Consider the following 19,376-nt stretch of genomic DNA (forward strand, 5'->3'; position numbering starts at 1 on the left):
GAGCAGAGCAGCCCCAGAGAGAGAGAGAGGAGAAAGCAAGAGAGACCCAGAGGGGGAAACAGAAGAGAGGACTCTGAGACCCCAAATCCAATCCACGGGTGAAGAGTCGGCATCAGGGGGTTGGCTGGATCCAGGACCTGGTGGATGCAGCACGGCTCGGGAGGTCACTTGAAGCTGGAGTGACCGGAACATCAGCAGTGAGTAAATACCCTAAACTGCACAACCCGACTCTGTCTTCATTACCATCTATGCTGCACCACCACAACCCCCATCCTCTGCACCTGACCCCCTGAGGCTATACCCCACCCGTTGGGGGTTATACCATCAAAAGCTGCACCTACACCATCAGCCTCAGCGGACCCTGCTGCAGCGGCGGCCATAGTGACCGCAATACAACGGGTAGCGAAGTCGACATTAAGAACTTATTAACATCTGTAGGACTGCCACATACAACTGAGTTTGACACCCTGGGCACGGACCGGGTCACAGCCACTCGGAAGACTACAACTCCCATCTGATCCGGCTCCGGATATTCCCCCTAAAGAATATGGCCCAGGGGGCGCGTCATATGCATTATACACTGTCACGATTGGACAGTCTGTAGTCACATAGAGTGCCTGCCGACTTTTCTTCTGAGACTGCACAACCGTTTTAAACTTACCTAAAAATCACTGATCTCGGCAGCACATCGTCCTGTGTAACCAGGTGATTTGCTGACAACAGTATGATGTCCCATGCACACAAAACAATCAGTCGGCCTTTTTAAACAGGCCAATAAATGAAAGCCGAATGGCTTGCGTGTAGCAGGTTGGCAGCCATTTAACAACTGAGTTCGCTAGTGTGAATGGGCCCTTGGTCCTGGTGTAATAGTTTCCTGACTTCTCTTGTAGGTAGGGCACTTACATCTTCATAGGATCTCCAAGCCCCTCCAATAATGGCCATTAAGCTCCGCCCCCTTCTGTAGACTGCGGCGAAGAACAACTTTCACTGTGTCCAATATGATAAACAGGACATCATATAGCAGCAGCCGAGCATTCCTTCCCTGCAGATGTGATTGTATGAAATAAGCCCCTCAGTAACCAATCAACACTTTGCGTTACTACCAGGGAGAGCACTCATTGGTTAATGCAAACTCCTGTCCCAGAGTCTCTGCCACTCATAGCCTGTAATAACCAATGAGCACTCTTCTCTGCAGTGAAGGAAAGCGCTGATTGGTTACTGAGCAGCACAGCAGCTGATTGCACGGGTTTGCGATCAACTGTTTCTGATAAGCACTACGCAAGCCACAACTAGAAGCTATGCTCCCCTGGTCTATTGTCAAATCAAGGTAGAAATCATGGTGGAGTTGCCTAGTTGCAGTTTACTTAGCATCTCATTATAACTTTGCAGTTAAAGGGGCTGTCCAGTGAAAATAAATGATCACCTACATAAATAATTGAATCAGATGATTGTGGGGTAAATGGAGAAAGTGGAGCATACTTTTTAGTCTGTGCTGTATTTACTGTATCAGTTTATTGCACTTTTTCTTAAGCTCTTAAACTGTATCCTGATGACTCTAGCTGCCAGGAAATTAACTAGAATAAAGTTTATATAGTCTGCAATTATCTCCATATTTGTTCCTATAACTACACATCCCTCCTAATGGCTGCATGGATTACTCATTCATGAGCAGGTCACTGGAGGTGGTTACTGTTGATTTGTAGTATTTTGTAGGCGCCACTGAGAAGTGAAAAGGTTAAGACTGCTGTATTTGTTTTATAAGCCTTAGCAGGGCCCTTCTATACGTCCGTCTTGTCCTCCTGTATAACGTTTCACCTTTGCGTTTTCATCTTTGTTTTTGCTGGGGAAGTGTAATAGAAAAGGACAGCTCAGTGATATGGATACAGCACATATGAAAGAGTCATCATACGAGCAGTTCAAAGGTCACATTTAAAGCAATAGGACTGATATGTAGGGAAAGTACTGATTGGCTGAGGTGCCTTCCACATCAAAGTGTTTCGTCCAGTCTTGGAATCAGAGCTAGAAGCAGCTGTTTCTCTCGTTTGGTCAGACTTTCGCATCGCTCTCTATCCAGGAAAGGGATAAAGTTTCAGGTCTTCCAATGGCTATGAGTAGAGTTCAGCATTCTCCTGAACTCTGCTGTGATCATGCAGTGGTCACGACATCACACAACTTGACCCCGGCTCATTGTTTAGGAAGGTGCAAGACAATTCCCACTTGTTGCTGACACTCTTCCTTTCTTCCTTATCTTCAGCTAGATTCCTAAAGTAAATATCATTTATTTAGTCAACTTTGTGCTTTTCGTATTAAGATATTTAGCTATAAGACAAAAGATTATAGTCTATGAAAAAAAAAAAAAGTTAAAATGCAGGCAATTTTTGATTCATTGCTTTACACAATGTATGAAATAATTTTTAGTTTTGTTTTCCTAACAGTAGGTTCACACTCAAACTGCTCAACGACGCAGCAGATTTTCCACTCACATTTTCCTGGCAGAAAATCCTCTTTGTAATACAGTAAGTAATACATGTGCTGCAGAAAATTGTGGATATGTATTTGACTAAAGCTACGGATTTGTCATCCTCAGCCTGTCAAGCTATGCTGCAAAGAGTGAGATCGGATGTAAATCTGCAGGATTTGGTGTGGATTTTGCCACTGCATACAGTATGTCACTGCCGCTTTTCCACTGGGTAAATTCTGCAATAGATGATTCCTGTGTAGATGCAGAAAATTTCAAGAAACTCTAATATGCCGGTATAATTATACACACTAGTGTTTTTGATGTTCATTCTCTAATGCATTGTCAACAGTACCATTATGATCTAAAGATATATTAATTAAAGGTAGGAATAAGCCCATCAGGCAAAATTTTGCCTCTTTATTTTTCCCAGGAAATTCGATTTGCAAAGAAGATAGTTTTTGCAAATTAAGGCAACATTCACACATCCAGCATTTGGTTAGTATTTTACATCAGTATTTGTGGGGTGTTTTCAGATCCCAGGACTTAATAAACGTAAGATGTACTAAATTAAAAAAATCCTTATACTCACCTTACCGCTCACTTCTCCAGCCCTTCCGCTACTCATCGTCGCCCATCTGGTCCACGTCACATCCCCTGCAGACCTGTCATTTTAGACCGGGCAACCCCTTTGAGACTGGTGTAGCGCACGCCACTCTTAATGAAGCACTGGCTGAACTACACTGACCTAATATACTAAGCGCTGTTCTCTGCTTAGTGAATCAGGCGCATCTAAGGCTCAGTGTGCACGCCGCGAGAATGCTGGGGGTCTACGAACATCTCTGGTGTACGTTATGCAAGTATTCAACTTATGACGGGTGGGCATGATTATGCCACATCCTGCCCATGTTCCTCCTATGCTATGTCCATATTGGTGTAGATGGCCTGAACTTCTGTATAAATGCCAAAAGTCACAATATTTTTGCACAACTGCTAAGTTGTACAAAAATATTGCAACTTATTTAGGTGTTTACTCCAGATTTTTGGAGTAAGCACCTTAATGAATTGGCACTATTGAGTTGGGACAAGGGAAGATGTCATTGCTCTAGATAATTTCATGAAAAACCAAGGGCCTCTTGCTCAGTGGTTCACTGTTGTATGTGTGTGTATGTGGTAGTAGGGAACAGATATCTCTATCATGAAAAAGTCTGAAAAATGATCTGTATGTGCTGTGTATTTTAGGGGTTTCTTAGCAGCTTTGCACAAGCTATATAGGCATTCTAGTCTAAAGGACTTTAGAATATTCAGAAGAATATAACCCTAACAATGGAGAAACCTTCTCAGGCTTTAGATTTTCATGAAATATTTTGTCCTTTAATCACAGTTCTGACTAAGTGGTCTGAGATAGCGAGGGGCCTATGGACTGCTTATTGCTTATCTGTATACAATGACAGCTACTAAACCAAATACCTTACCAAAAGAGGCAGCTCTCCAGGATCCCTTTTCATTTGATTTTGTTATCTACTCAAGCCTGGAGCAAACAGCAACATGAACGCCAGCCACATAGCTTCTATTGTAACTAAATGTGTTCTTCAGATTCTGGAAAAGACACAAGAGAAAGCCGAGAATGTCACCTCTGAGGAACCTGACGACAAGTCCTACTTTTTTATACTATTCGTTATGCTCTTTTATTCTTTTCTGGCCTTGACAGTTTTCTTTGGTTACATGCGCTCCAAGAAGGAAACCCAGAAGAAGGATCCTTATGAAGAATTTATGGAAGGGAAGGTTGAGAAGAAAAAGTGGAAAGAAGAACAACAGGTTGAGAAGTTTGATTTTGAAGAAGAAAGCATACCTTAAAATATGTTTTCAATCGTCATTCCACCACATAAGAGGTTGGTCATTGTATGGAAAGAAGCACAATTCGCATTTGGCAAAGGTCAGTACCGTCGACAATTATTCATGGGACCATTTCATATTTGGAGCATATTTCTGTAGGCCACATAGGACGTTGGCTTTCTCTAGCAAGTTACATAATTAAGACCCAGCTATTGAAATGCTTTCTTTGCTCTCAGAAAATTCACCACACCATTGTCCATGGTGGAGGAAAATACTAGTTTAGAATGGTGGGATTGTGGAATTTTGCTTTAAGCAGAGATATATGGATATATCAGTCTACAGAGGGAAGCCATTATATCCATACTTCACGTCTCAAATGTGTAAAGCACCACTTTGGATTTACTTTTAACACATTCTTGGATTACATTTTTCATTATCTTCTATTCCTGAAGCAACAACATAATCTGCCATACTCTTGTGTCAATGAGGAGAAGCAAATAATTACAGGCACGAAAATACAGAGTGAAATCCAAGACTACGGGAAGCTCACAATATGGACAAAGGCTCAATGTGAAGACCTACAACGGGACACAAGATCTGAGATATCTGCACAATCTTCTAAAATCTGTACAAACTGCAGACTGAGTCCTCATTGGGATGCCCCATCTTATTAATATTCCTTTAAAACATTCTTAATCCTTAAACATAGGCACCAATTCTTCACTTATGTGATGTTATAATACAAATTGTGATAATCTCATATCTAAGCAAAACACTACTATAACCAACATGAGGTATTATTACTAAATGCCCTAAGGCGATGCTGTACAGTATAAGATAGCAACGTATAAAATGTTCCAATTACTATGTAGACTGCTCCTTAGTGGTAACCGTATTAGAGATCAAATCCTCGTCACATACCGCACATTCCCTCTCTACCACGGCACAGCATGGAATTGACTTCAATCACACATACTGAGTTGTGATGATGGCTGTTATTCATAAACTATTATTTTAGGGTTGTGCTGGGTGGTTTTGGTTAATAACACAATATATAGATTTTTTTCGTTTTCTTGAGAATTATTCGGGTTGTCTGTGTAGATGGAGTCTATAGATCTGACCTTCATGTTATTATTTCTCTCTTTCATTTGTAACGTATTGATATATTACAAAATGTCTAAAACTGTACATTGTTTGCAAGGGTTTATGGTTTTATATAAAGATATAATGCACTAAATTGCTGATATAATCTCTGTGTTCTCTGATTTTTATAACTATGACTGATGGCAATGGTATTTCATAGAGAAAGGGGGTTTTGGGAACATATATACCATTGTAACAAAAGAAGTCTAAAAATGTATAGATTACCTATCAAGGACCAAGGAAGAGTCAATATATCTTCAAAAATGTAAAAATAAAATGAAATTTTATTAGATCAATACATACGAAAGACATTAAAAAAGGAACATGCCACATGGCATAGACAATAGACATGCCAGGAATATTTTCCATAATTAAGTCAATTGAGGTTTAACAGAATGAGCGCAAAGCAAAAAACATGGAGATAGAGCTTGGGTACATGGGATCTGAAATATGATAAAGTATAGTAAAGCAATATCTGGCACTACAGCAAAAAGTGTCCTTATATATCAAACAGATGATAAATATAACCCTATAAGCAGTGACTATATGAGCAGCCAACAACCATGAAACCCATGAGACATGGAAGTATATTTCATCATGATAAGATACATATGTAATGGCTGGTATTAGACATCAGAATGTTTTCCATAGTCAATATAGTTACATAGTTAATACGCTTGAAAACAGACGCAGGTCCATCAAATCCAATTTATAGTCCTAAAGTGTTGACCCATAGGATGGCAAAAACTCCTACACGATGATAGTCAATTGCCCATTTTCAAGGGAACAAAATACTTTCTGCCTCCAAATATTATAATTCCTTTGATCGACGTCCCATTTCCAGAAATCTAGAATCCAAAACCTGTGATATTGTATTTTACGAGAAAGGCATCTAGAACTTCTTGAATTTGTTCAATGAATCAAAAATCACAACATCATTTGGCAGACAGACTCATAGTCTCACTGCTCTATCAGTAAAGACCCAATTTATCATTTACTTCTTTTTTAAAGTCACTTTCCTTCTTTGTCTTGTGGTTATTAGTTGCCTTTTTGGTGCCAAATTCATGAATATGGCACTCGAAATTCATGAATTAAAAAATGGGCTTTTGTCTATCTTGAACTACTTTATCTGCAAAAATTGCACCAAATGTTGCGACTTTTTAAAAAAAGTTGCAGTTGATGAATCAGGTGAAAACATCTGGAATCACTAAACTACGCCCACAAAATGGAAAAAAACAGGCGAGCACATAGAAAATAGACTTAAAACAAGACTCAAATAGAACAATGAATTAGGTGCAAACAGAAAAAAAGAGCAAAATACACAAAACTAGACAAAAAACAGGCGCAATGGCAATGATGAATGAATCAGGACCTTTGTCTATGACAATAATTAAACCTTCATTCCTCTACACAGAGAATGCCCCCTTCTTTTGTTGCAGACAAATATTCATATATTTAATGATATCACTCCTAAGGCTAGGTTTTTATTTATTCTTTGTCTCAGGATCAGTTTTCTTGTGCCACAACTTACTATAACTGATGTGAAAAAAAGCATCAGTTGTCATCAAGGTTTTTTTTTTACCAGTTTCTACGTAAAAACATGGAGCTGGAGCAAAAAAAAATATTTTTCATTCCGGCTCCTTGAAGGCTCCAGTGCAATAACTGATGCACATTGTGATGTGAATGATCCCTCAGCAAACTATAAGATCTGCTCTTGCATTAGTTTCCCTTTAGTGTGGAAGTGATGGGCAAAAGAATGGGCAGTCAGATAAGTGGAAAGGATAGTTGTCATTTTTACTAAACTGAATACCCTCATATTTGATAACCTGTCTTGGTACTGCAGCTTGCCCATTTCGTTAATACCCTTGATCGCTCCCCTCTGCATCCATTCTAGTTCAGCTATGACCTTAAAGGGAATCAGTCACCAGGTTTTTGCTATCTAATCTGAGAGCAGCATTATGTAGGGGCAGAAAGCCTGGATGCATCACTTACTGGGCTGCGTGTTGTTTCAATTAATTCAGTACTTTATCAGCAGAAGATTATCACTAGAGGTATACGTGTCTCCTGCTATGTAGTCCTCCATATTCATGAACTCTGTATAACACCTCCCCCACTGAATAGAAAATTTCTGCCTATGCACAGAGTGCACAGAAAGCTGTCAATCAGTGGTGTGGGCGGGGTTATACAGAGTTCATCATTCAGAAAACTGGTAGATCTGCAGCAGAGAAAACAACAACAAAAAAGTTATTTTTATCAAAACTGCAATAAACAGGTCAGTATGTGATACATCATTGGAATCAGGGTCTCTGTCCATTTGACTCGCCCCCTGGGCTGTGGGGCACTCGGAGCCGGGCAACAGGGCAATAACGGGGGTAGTAGTGGCAACCCGGTCCGTGGCTCAGGGTGGTCAGACCAAATGTTGTGGCAGTCTATTTGTAGGGTTTTAAATGTCCGACTACGCCACCCGTGGATTGCGGTCAGGGTTAACCGCCGCTGCAGTGCAGACCGCTGGGGCAGATGTAAATGTGCAGCACTGAATAGTACAACTCCCCACGGGAGGGGTATGGCCCCAGGGCAGTATATAGATGGACGATGGAGGGGATGATTCCGACTGCAGTAGCCAGGAAACGGAGGCCTCTTAAACAGTTCAGGGTCTTTATTAGAACAGGTGAGACGACCCAAAAACAGTCCCGGCTAGGAGGGGGCCTGGATGTCTGAGAACAAGTGGGAAGCTGGCCCTGGTCAGGGTGAGGGTGAAGGCCTACCGTGCTTTCTGCGCTCTTTCTGGCTATTTCCCTCCTTGTGGTGTAACAGCCCACGTTCCTCAGCTCACCGTGTCTTCTCACCCGTATGGCTTGTAACTTGGGTCCCTTTCTACTCTTGGCCTGGTGCAGCTCTGCTGGTCCCTTCTGCTGTGGCGGAACCTCCGGGCTTCTTAGGCCAAGGAACATACAATCTCCTGTGGACTGGTTATTTGCTGCATGACTTGGAATCCTAACAGCCTCGGACACCAAAGTCCGGTAGTCCAGTTTCTCTCTCAGCCAGGACAGGCTTCCTTCGCCTTCCGTCCCTGGCTTGTGGCTCCTCTACTGCCACTCATCCTCCTCAGCCTCAGCTGAACTGGCTCTCCCTTCTCTGGGACACCTCTCACTCCAGAGACAGGTCGTCCAGAACTCTCTAACCCTGCCCCCAGTTCCAGCTTTTATAGGGGCAGCCTGCTCCCCCTACTGGCCTGGGACAGGAGGTGCTGCATGCTAATGTTCCCCTGACCAGAGAACCTCCCCCTTGCTCTCAGACACAGCTTTATTATACATTTGTGGCATCCAGGCCAGGGTGACACACGTTCATCATGCAGGTCTCAGAGAACTTAGCAAAAATCTGGTGACAGATTCTTTTTAACAATAATATAGCTGAATATAAAATAATGTGTGGCTGACTGGTTGTCTGTATAAAGAACAATTGATCCCAATACTTTCCATATTAACTTGGTAGATGGTTCCTCAAAGTAGACCATTGGAAGAAACAAGGTAGTGAGACAGTGGATCTATGTCAGATCTATCTATATCTTGTTTGTTATCTTATCTTTTCTTCCATGGAAATAAAAAGACATGTTGAATCAAAACAAAGGTGTGTGTTAATTGAGAAACAAAAGCCTAATGACATTAAAAGATCATCCAACAGTTTGCTGTAGCCCATGTAGACACGCTGCCGATCACCTGATGTAGAAGCAAAACGCTCGTTCAGTGGGTGAAATGATCTTTTGAACAGCACAATAGATAATCGTTCTCTGCGGTCCATCATCCTGTGTAAATAGGACTCGCACTGCCGAGAACTATGAGTATGTGCTCTGAGCAATCTAGTATAGATCACTCAATGTGCATTGTTTGCTTTGGTCTGCCTGTGTAAACAGGCAACTAAACAGCCGCCAATTGGTAACTTACCGATTGGTGATTGTATTGTGATACTGGTCGGTCCATATAAACCAGAGGTGAGGAAGCTCCAGCCCCAGGGACGGCAGTGCTTCGACCGCTGCCCGTTTAATTCCTCCCTACAGTGTGAGAGGGCACACGCAATGATGGATTTTATCCTGAAGCTGGCCAGTGTCAGGGTCAGGATGTTCTTTGAGGACAGCTTTAGCATGCTCTGTTGTAGTGTCTCCTTTGTGATGTATATGCATCATCCCCAGTGTCTCCTATGTCATGTACAGCAAAAATTAAGAGACCACTGCAAAATTTTCAGTTTCTCTGATTTTTCTCTTTATAGGTATATTTTTGAGTAAAATGTACATTGTTGTTTTAGTCTATAAACTACTGACAACATGTCTCCGAAATTCAAAGCTAAAAATTTTGTATTTATTTGCAGCAAATGCTAAAACGTCAAAATACTTAAAAAGAAACACAGTGCTTTCACACCTCAAATTACTCATGTTTTAACTCAGGAACAGTTCAGAAATCAATATTTGGTGGACTAACCATGATTTTTAATCACAGCTTTCATGCGTCTTGGCATGCTTTCCACCAGTATTTCCATGCTTTCCCATGGAAAACTGCTCAGTAGTCTCTTAATTTTTGCCAGAGCTGTATATACACCAGCCCCAGTGTCTTATATGTAACTATATACACTAGCTCCACTGTTTCCAATTTAATGTATACACCTGTCCTATTATCTCCTATGTAATGTATACACCAGCCCCTATGTTTTCAGTGTGATGTATATATACCAGTCCCAGTGTCTCCTATGTGATGTATATATACCAGCCCTAGTGTCTCTTATGTGATGTATATATACCAGCCCTAGTGTCTCTTATGTGATGTATATACAGCAGTCCTGGTGTCTCCTATATTATGTATATACACCAGTTTTAGTGTTTCTTATGTGATGTACAGTACAGACCAAAAGTTTGGACACACCTGCTCATTTAAATATTTTTCTGTATTTTCATGACTATGAAAATTGTACATTCACACTGAAGGCATCAAAACTATGAATTAACACATGTGGAATTATATACTTAACAAAAAAGTGTGAAACAACTGAAAATATGTCTTATATTCTAGGTTCTTCAAAGTAGCCACCTTTTGCTTTGATGACTGCTTTGCACACTCTTGGCATTCTCTTGATGAGCTTCAAGAGGTAGTCACCGGAAATGGTTTTCACTTCACAGGTGTGCCCTGTCAGGTTTAACAAGTGGGATTTCTTGCCTTATAAATGGGGTTGGGACCATCAGTTGTGTTGTGCAGAAGTCTGGTGGATACACAGCTGATAGTCCTACTGAATAGACTGTTAGAATTTGTATTATGGCAAGAAAAAAGCAGCTAAGTAAAGAAAAATGAGTGGCCATCATTACTTTAAGAAATTAAGGTCAGTCAGTGCGAAAAATTGGGAAAACTTTGAAAATGTCCCCAAGTGCAGTTGCAAAAACCATCAAGCGCTACAAAGAAACTGGCTCACATGAGGACCGCCCCAGGAAAGGAAGACCAAGAGTCACCTCTGCTTCTGAGGATAAGTTTATCCGAGTCACCAGCCTCAGAAATCGCAGGTTAACAGCAACTCAGATTAGAGACCAGGTCAATGCCACACAGAGTTCTAGCAGCAGACACATCTCTACAACAACTGTTAAGAGGAGACTTTGTGCAGCAGGCCTTCATGGTAAAATAGCTGCTAGGAAACCACTGCTAAGGACAGGCAACAAGCAGAAGACACTTGTTTGGGCTAAAGGATACAAGGAATGGACATTAGACCAGTGGAAATCTGTGCTTTGGTCTGATGAGTCCAAATTTGAGATCTTTGGTTCCAACCACCGTGCCTTTGTGCGACACAGAAAAGGTGAACGGATGGACTCTACATGCCTGGTTCCCACCGTGAAGCATGGAGGAGGAGGTGTGATGGTGTGGGGGTGCTTTGCTGGTGACACTGTTTGGGATTTATTCAAAATTGAAGGCATACTGAACCAGCATGGCTACCACAGCATCTTGCAGCTGCATGCTATTCCATCCGGTTTGCGTTTAGTTGGACCATCATTTAGTTTTCAACAGGACAGTGACCCCAAACACACCTCCAGGCTGTGTAAGGGCTATTTGACCAAGAAGGAGAGTGATGGGGTGCTAAGCCAGATGACCTGGCCTCCACAATCACCAGACCTGAACCCAATCGAGATGGTTTGGGGTGAGCTGGACCGCAGAGTGAAGGCAAAAGGACCAACAAGTGCTAAGCATCTCTGGGAACTCCTTCAAGATTGTTGGAAGACCATTTCCGGTGACTACCTCTTGAAGCTCATCAAGAGAATGCCAAGAGTGTGCAAAGCAGTCATCAAAGCAAAAGGTGGCTACTTTGAAGAACCTAGAATATAAGACATATTTTCAGTTGTTTCACACTATTTTGTTAAGTACGGTATATAATTCCACATGTGTTAATTCATAGTTTTGATGCCTTCAGTGTGAATGTACAATTTTCATAGTCATGAAAATACAGAAAAATCTTTAAATGAGAAGGTGTGTCCAAACTTTTGGTCTGTACTGTATATACACCATGTTTCCCATTTGTTGTATTTATAGCAGTCCCTGTGTCTCCTATGTAATGTATATACATCAGCCCTAGTGTTTCCTATTTGATGAGTACAGCAGTCTCAGTGTCTCCTATGAGATGTGAATACTCCAGCCCCACTGTCTCTTATGTTATGTACACAGCAGTTTCAGTTTCTCCTATATGATGTATACAGCAGTCTTAGTGTCTCCTATATGATGTATACAGCAGTCTCAGTGCCACTTATGTGATGTATACAGCGGACCCCCCACAGCTTTAGTTCTGTAAATGTAACATGAGAAGTGATGAATTTCCCACTGTGAGGAGACCTGCAGTGTAATCTACATCTGTGTTCAGAACAACTTACTGCTGCGATCAGTTCATTACAACAATTATCACAAATAGTCAACTGCACTCCTGACTGACACAAACCTGTGAAAGCAGTTGTGAGTAGCAACATCGTCAGCTAACATCACACGTCTCACCAAAGAGAACAGCTCCAGCCATCATATTATTGGTGAGTTAATTGTTTGATCAAATATAGCAGGATCATTTTGAAGTTGATAATTTTTGTACAGCGCCTGAATGATGGTATAAGTATCCAAATGACCATTGGCAGAAGAAAGATTCCCCACTCCTGATATAAATGGACCTTTATTCACAGAGCCTGTCATAGTCATTGAGATCAGTGGTCAATGTAAGGTTAAGTGCACACAAAATTGAATCATTTCTCCGGAAATCTGAAAAAAAATTACATTAGGTACACACTGATAACAATATGCTTTTTTCCCCATATGGTAATAACTTACCGCCTTTATCTTGATATAGTACATTGAAGTGCCCCTTGTCAGACTGCCCCTGTACAAACAAAAACATAAAATTAATTGTACCTACATTTATCTTACCTGCTGGCTGTGGAGATGCAGGATATTTAGCATACTAATCCATTGCAGCTTTATATATGGTCTGCGGACACACAGGGGCTGATCTTCATGTGGCATTGTTTGACTTGCAAAAAGCAGAATGGAAAAGAGAGGTTGGGCAAGGAAACGACATCAGAAAATGTTTTTTTTTTTCAACTATCTTTATTAGCTCCTAACCTTCAAACATTTCTGTGCAAAAATGCATGTAAAAAATGCATGTGTTTTTCCTGCCAAGGAGAAGCAGAAACTCAGAGAAAATTTCTGCTTCAAATACGCATAGCCTCAAGTAGGAATTAAAACTGCGCCATGTGCTTGGCTATTCAAATAACACAGTGCATTAGAAGTTTTTAGTAGAACTGGTGTTTCAACCCAGTAATGATAGCTGTTGTATAGCACATGTACTTTAACTGTATGGGGCCATTCAAGAGCAGCTTCATTTAACGCGAGTGCTGACTGTATTGCAAAGCCAGCACCGAATTGGCATTTTTTGGTCACAGTAATTTCCATGTAAAATTCAATAAAAATCTATCCAAGCATCGTATGTACCCCAAAGCTCTTGGAAAAAGACGAGGAAAAAACAACATCCCTAAGGGGTTAATCAGAAAATGGAAAAGTACAAGAAATTGTTTTTTTTTAAATGAAATTAGCATTAATAAATTCTTATATCTTTACAGAAGACTAAGCACTGTGCCGAACGCTCTGCATCACTTCCTGATAAAACAGATACATGTGTAATGCGTAATATGTACATTATGGTGAAATATTGAAAGTGTGTGTTAGTACACTGTAACAAGATAATATAGGGAAAGAATAGGCTATAAGTATAAGATAAGGTTAGCTAGTTACCAGGTGTTCAGTAGAAGGCAGGGGGCACTGTAGTCTCCGCTTTGACAGTCTACATCCTAAATCCACTATTTCATCCATACCCAAATCCCAGTTCCATAGGGTTAGACGCATAGTTAGTGATACCACCACCAGGGATACCCGACTCAGGGAAATGCAACACAAGTTTGTGGAACGGGGATACCCCCCTGCCATTTTACAAAAACCTCTCGATTCTGACACCCAAAACCGTCAAACCATCTCTGATCGTCTACCTTTTGTCCACACTTATCATCCAGCAGTACGTATCCTTCATAAAAAAATTCACCAGCATTGGAAAATCCTACATACAGCGTATCCTTCTGTCCCTGAATTTAAGAACCCTTTCCTCCCATGTTTCAAAAGGGCTCCTAACATCAAGGACCACCTCATTCGAGCTGACCTTCCTACCAACACCCCCAGATTGAGACAAAGATTCCTCTCAAACCCAAAAACTGGTACTTTCCCTTGTCCCCATTGTTTCCAATGCAACAATGTCACCAGAGGTAGTACCTTCTACCATCCACAATCAGGCAAACAATACCACATTAGGGACTACTTCACATGCAATTCTTCTTTTGTAATTTACCTTATCAAATGCCCATGTGGCCTTATCTACATTGGAGAAACCACTCAACCAGTAAAAGATCGCATATCTAAACATAAGTCCACCATCCGCTGTAAAAATTTGTTACTACCATTGCCACAACATTTCTCATCCGCTGGCCACACTGATTCACAACTAAAGTTCCAGGTCATAGACCATGTACCTATACCACGCAGAGGCGGCGACCGAATTCGGATGCTCAAACGTAGGGAATCATTTTGGATTCACGAATTACAATCTTTAACCCCCAAAGGTCTTAATCGAGATTATGATTTGCTTTCCTTCATATAACAGGTGAACCACGGCTATACAACACAACACATTTGGATGCATAATAGAAATAATTAGGAATTGATACAAGTATTGTCCCCACTATTTATGATTATATCCAGACAGACAAATATGTGGTGTGTACATTGACTACTTTTCTATGTTATTGCATATCTTGCTAATTGTGTTTTCCTTTATTCCCAGCATCCCACCTAGACCTCTGCCTCCTCTCCTGCTCCCCTTGGATGTTCCCGTTTTTGGCTCCCTTTCCTCCAATAGCCTGCTCCTCTCCAACAACACGCAGTGGAACGCATATCCCCCTGCTGGAACGCAAACAGTGGCACTTCCGCTCACGTGACCGGCACCTGACTATGTACCCTATGACGCGCACTCTGCGTCACTTCCGGTTTCGGGTCCTCACTCATTCGCGCGCTCCTGCGGCGTCCTACAGCCATCACTCCCCCTATCTTATATAAATTCGGGTGGACACACCGGGGACACTACATCTCCTACTGACAAGCGGTGGACTCCGCGTCTCTAGAGGACTTTCCACAGGACAGGAGACTACAGGTACACGCTACCCACTACATATTTCCTTTAACGAGGGAGTTATTGAATGTGCCTCTCTCACTTCAGCCCTCTTTCTCTTCTTTCAGTCTCCATTACAAGATTTTCCATATCTTTTGGATATTACAGCTTCTTGATTCCAGCTTCTATTTCAGGTTTGCTCTAGTTCATTTGTTCTTCACCCCAGTTATATACATAGGTCACAACTAATTTAGCCACTTCTCCCTTACAGTCACCGTAGTGGAATTTGTCCACCTACATGACCTCCACTCTGGTATGTTACTCTTTCCTTTTTTTCCCTTCCTTTTTTCCTCTCTCACGGGACATCCAACCAAATTCCTCCCAAATCCCTCCCTCCTCCTTTGTCATCTCCCAGGAAGGTAGATTTGCAGCTCGGACGAACTGCACTTATTTATATAATTTTTGATCTTGTGTATTTACTACTGTAATTGGACCACTGTCTGTATTTAATTTCTTCTTGTCTGTTATTTTTATTTTGTAGTACACTGATGAAGGTCCTGAGGGACCGAAACGTCTGTTTATAATATTGTACTCACCTTATTAAAAACTCCATAACTTCACTTATCTCTTTGAGTGCCGGGTTTTTTGATAGACTTGATTCTGGTTTGGTACCTTACCCGTGCACCAAAAAAACAATCAGGAGGTGCGATAGTTTTTGTATAATCTTCATTATTGTGACTGTTGGAAGCCCCAGCAAAGCAATCTCATATTGACAGCATATCCAAAAAATCCTTTCACCAAAATTATTGGTATTTTGAAGTAAAGGTGTAATTCAAGGTCTTGACAAAAATACAAAAGTAAAAAAGTGTCCAAAAGGGCTCACTCACATGACCTTATTTTCGGTCCCAGTGCTGTTCATGAAAAAAACAGACAGCACCAATGTTATTAAATGGGGTCGTGCAGACTGAAGCTGTGTGTGATAAAAAATTGCAGCATGAACTAGTTTCTTCTGTAAATCAGATGAGACTCATTCATTCAAGTCTATGGGTGCACAAAAAATAAAATTGGATGTCTTATAGAGATACAATATAGCATCCGATATTTACGGATACATTGCAGTTCTGTAACATAGGAAACTATAAATGGTCTTGTAAATGATTAATAAGTGCTAAGTAAAAAAAACGGAGTATATAGGGACTGCACATGGATGACAAGTAGGGATGAGCAGACTCCTGGAAGTTCTGGATCGTCGGGTTCGACCTAACTTTAATTCAAATTTCGGTCTGGGTACCAGAGCTGTACCTGAACCTGAACCCCATAGAAATCAATGGGGACCCGAACTTTGGAGCTGGAAAAAATCTCTCCCCCTCTCTCTCTCCCTTTCACTCTCTCTCCCTCTTTTCCCCTCTCACCCTCTCTTTCTATCCCTTTCCCTCTCTCTCCCCTTTCCCTCACTCTCTCCCCCTTTCCCCTCTCTCCTCTCTCTCCCTCTTTCCCCTCTCTCTCCCCCTTTCCCTCTCTCTCTTAACCCTCTCTCTTTCTCTCTCTCTTTCACTTTCCCTCTCTCTCTACCTTTTCCCCCTCTCTCTCCCTCTTTCCCTCTCTCCCTCTTTCCCTCTCTCTCCCCCTCTCTCACTCTTTCCCTCTCTCTCCCTCTTTCTCTCTATCCCTCTTTCCCCCTCTCTCCCTTTTTCTCTCTCTTCCTCTTTCTCTCCCTCTTTCCCTCTCTCTCCCCATTTCCCCCCTCTCTCACCTCTTTCCCTCTCTCTTTCTCTCCCTCTTTCTCTCTCTCCCCCTCTCTCACTCTTTTCCTCTCTCCCTCTTTCTCTCTCTATCCCTCTTTCCACCTCTCTCCCTTTTTCTCTCTTTCCCTTTTTCCCTCTTTCTCTCCCCATTTCCTCCCTTTCTCACCTCTTTCCCTCTCTCTTTCTCTCCCTCTTTCCCTCTTTCCTTCTCTCTCTATTTCCCACTATGTCTCCCTCTTTCCCCTCTCTCTTCCTCTTTCCACCTCTCTCTCTCCCCTTTTCTCTCTCCCGCTTTCCCCCTCTCTATCTCTCCCTCTTTCCCCCTCTCTCTCTCCCCCTTTCCCCTCTCTCTCTCCCTCTCTCTCCCTCTCTTTCTCTCTCTCTTCCCCTTTCCCTCTCTCTCCCTCTTTCCCCTCTCTCTTCCCCTCTCTCTCTCTGCCTCTTTTCCTCTCTCCTTCCCTTTCCCTCTCTCTGTCTTCCTTTTTCCCTCTCTCTCTCTCCCTCTTTCTCACTCTCCCTCTCTCCCTCACTTCCCCTCTCTCTTCTCTTTCTCGGTGTCCAGTACGAACCCCGAACTTTACAGTTTGGGTTCGCTCATTTCTAATCACAAGTGAGAAAAAAAATTGTCCCACTTTTCTGGATGAAACTCTGAATTACTTATTATACGCTCGTGTGAACCTACCTGGAGAGTGATGTAATGTATTTTTCAGGTTTACTGATGGGAACTGTTTTACCATTTGTTCCAGAAGGATCATCAGTGATATCACTGGTCTGAGGGTTAAAAAGTAGCATTTTGGTAGCCTAAACCTTGTAACTGTACTTTAGATTTATTTTTCTAAGAAAGCAGTAAAAGGAAGTTTCCTTCTGTGTTCTCACCACATACCATATAATATTAAACATTTCATTTTAGATTAGCATTATATGTGTGTCTGGCATCACAGAAGAGTTCTGGTGCGGCTTGGTGAAGGACTCGAGGATTGTACCAGGTTTCAGAAAACTGCCGAGTGTCTAGTGTGTTCTGTTTTCAGAAAAGATCGTTCATGTATTTAAAAATAATGGTAAATTCTGCTGATGCTGATGGATGGTAAGTAACATGGCTAGTTTTAGTGGATGGCAAACTAGGAAACTGACCAGGAAATCTGTTTACTAAGGAGTGCATGAGTAAGAGAACCCAAAGAGCCAAACCAGACCATCATTCCTTCATCTACCAATATAAGGAAAGTCAGATTTGCCAAGCACCTTATTATCCCCCTCCTCATAAATAACATATTTGCTTACTTAGTTGTATGTGCATCTTAATGGGTTAGAAAGTGAATATTACCAAATGGCCAGCTTTAGCTTGTGCCGACATTCCTGTTGTGGGGATACTTTGGAAAAAGGACAGCGCTCACAGGGAAATAATGTTTTACTAATTCTAAGCATAAATTTTAAAATGATCATTTTCACGTTTTTGTGATGTGTTGTGCCAACTTCTGCAGTCAGTCCTGCAGAGGTAGGATGCCAGCCTGTTATGCACATGTATTTCATAGAAGTACTGGATATAACAGCTGTGCTTTGGGCATGAAGAAATCCCGGAGTCCAGGAGTGGTGATGAGTCTTTATCCAGGTGTAAAAACAACGCGTTTCTGGATTGGACCGACCCATTTGTCATATAACTGCCAGTTATATACCTAACTGCCCAGAAACGTGTTACTTTTACACCTGTATAAGGCTATGTTCACACACGTTGGGTTTTTCAGCGTCTTTTTCTGCATATTAACCCCTTAAGCCCCGGAGCATTTTTCGTTTTTGCATTTTCGTTTTTGCTCCCCTTGTTCCCAGAGCCATAGCGTTTTTATTTTTTGGTCAATATGGTCATGTGAGGGCTTATTTTTTGCGGGACGAGTTGTACTTTTCAACGCCATTACTAGTTTTATCATATCCTGTACGGGAAAACGGGAAAAAAATTCCAAGTGCGGTAAAATTGCAAAAAAAGTGCAATACCACAGTTGTTTTTTATTTATTTTTTTTACCACGTTCACTGAATGCTAAAACTGACCTGCCCTTCTCATTCTACAGGTCATTACGAGTTCATAGACACCAAACATGTATAGGTTCTTTTATATTTAAGTGGTGAAAAAAAATTCCAAAATTTGGTAAAAAAAAAAAGAAAAAAATAGCGCCATTTTCTAAGACCCGTAGCGTCTCCATTTTTCGTGATCTGGGGCTGGTTGATGGCTTATTTTTTGCGTGCCGGGCTGACGTTTTTATTGATAACATTTGGGGTAGATCCGATGTTTTGATCGCCCGTTATTGCATTTTATTGCAATTTTGCGGCGACCAAAAAACGTAATTCTGGCGTTTAGAATTTTTTTCTCGTTACGTCGTTTACCGATCGGATTAATTCTTTTTTTATATTGATAGATCGGGCGATTCTGAACGCGGCGATACCAAATATGTGTATGTGGTTTTTTTTTTATATATATATTTTATTTTGAATGGGG

General features: G+C 41.5%; 1 long non-coding RNA gene across 1 annotated transcript; it reads right to left on the minus strand.

The window, feature by feature from the left end:
* Nucleotides 1-236: 236 nt before the first annotated feature.
* LOC141258039 (uncharacterized) lies at nucleotides 237-13,011 on the minus strand. Its single transcript, XR_012318172.1, has 3 exons — nucleotides 12,865-13,011; nucleotides 3,934-4,057; nucleotides 237-2,262 (listed from the first exon to the last, which is right to left on the minus strand). It is a non-coding gene; the product is annotated as an uncharacterized lncRNA (long non-coding RNA).
* Nucleotides 13,012-19,376: the final 6,365 nt, after the last annotated feature.

The sequence above is a fragment of the Phyllobates terribilis genome, unplaced genomic scaffold, assembly GCF_046119375.1.
Source record: "Phyllobates terribilis strain yellow unplaced genomic scaffold, ASM4611937v1 Scaffold_3__8_contigs__length_932513732, whole genome shotgun sequence".
Classification (NCBI taxonomy): domain Eukaryota; kingdom Metazoa; phylum Chordata; class Amphibia; order Anura; family Dendrobatidae; genus Phyllobates; species Phyllobates terribilis.